Below are 1,079 nucleotides of genomic sequence, written 5' to 3' on the forward strand. Positions count from 1 at the left end.
AGAGAGAGAGAGAGAGACTATGTGTGTGTTTAGTTAATTTGTTAACCCAAAAAAGGTATTAACTTTATGAACCTTATAGACCAATCACAATCCATTTTAGTATGAGGTTCAACTCTATTCAAGAAACTAATGTGAAGGGTATATGTGTAATTTTCTTATTATATAACTCCTATGTCATTAATTGGAGGTTACATTATCATAAAATCTCATGATTTTTGTCTCTTTAATATTGTTCTTAATTTCCCAAATTTTTAATAATTTTATTATAATATTTATAAATTTGTGGTTGGTGAAGGAGACCCGGTAGTAAATTGAACACATTTTTCATAGGTGTATAATGTTCATTGTATGTTAAAATAAATGAACATATTTTCCATAGGTGTACAATATTTATTGTCTGTTAATATATGAAAAGATGGAACTACCAAATAAACTTTTGTAAACATATGTGAATATCCAAGCAACGCATATAACATATGTGAACATTCAAACATATTGTTCATAAGTGAACTCATTGTTCATGAATGAACTCATATTCATATATATATATTAATGTTCATAATGATGGAGATTTTTATTAATGACAAAGATGGATACACATAGGACGATTACAAAACATTAATATACCATGGGCGGTTACAAAACATTAATATACATATGAACAATTACAAAATATCCACGTCTTTATGATTTTTTTTCCAATAATACACTTATTCGTATATGTTATTATATTATGAGTTATTACAAAATTATCATCATAAATGTCATTCATTGATTTGTAAAATGAATGGTTATGATAATTTCACAAAGTTAACATCATAAATTAGATTAACAAAAGAACCTACCTTATATATCTATACTATCTTATAAAGCATTTGGCTAAAACTCTTAAAAATTCTTAAAACTCTTAAACCTGTTCATACCTAAACGATTTCATCCCATATCTGAATTCGTGTAATTAACTGCAGATAAACACAATCAAATACATGATAAATATCTTATTTTAAATATAAAAAATCTAAAATATAATTAGTATAACCATTAAATTCTAACAGAATACTTAATTATTATTTTTATAA

Source organism: Cynara cardunculus (assembly GCF_001531365.2).
Source record: "Cynara cardunculus var. scolymus isolate 2C chromosome LG 2, CcrdV1, whole genome shotgun sequence".
Classification (NCBI taxonomy): Eukaryota; Viridiplantae; Streptophyta; class Magnoliopsida; order Asterales; family Asteraceae; genus Cynara; species Cynara cardunculus.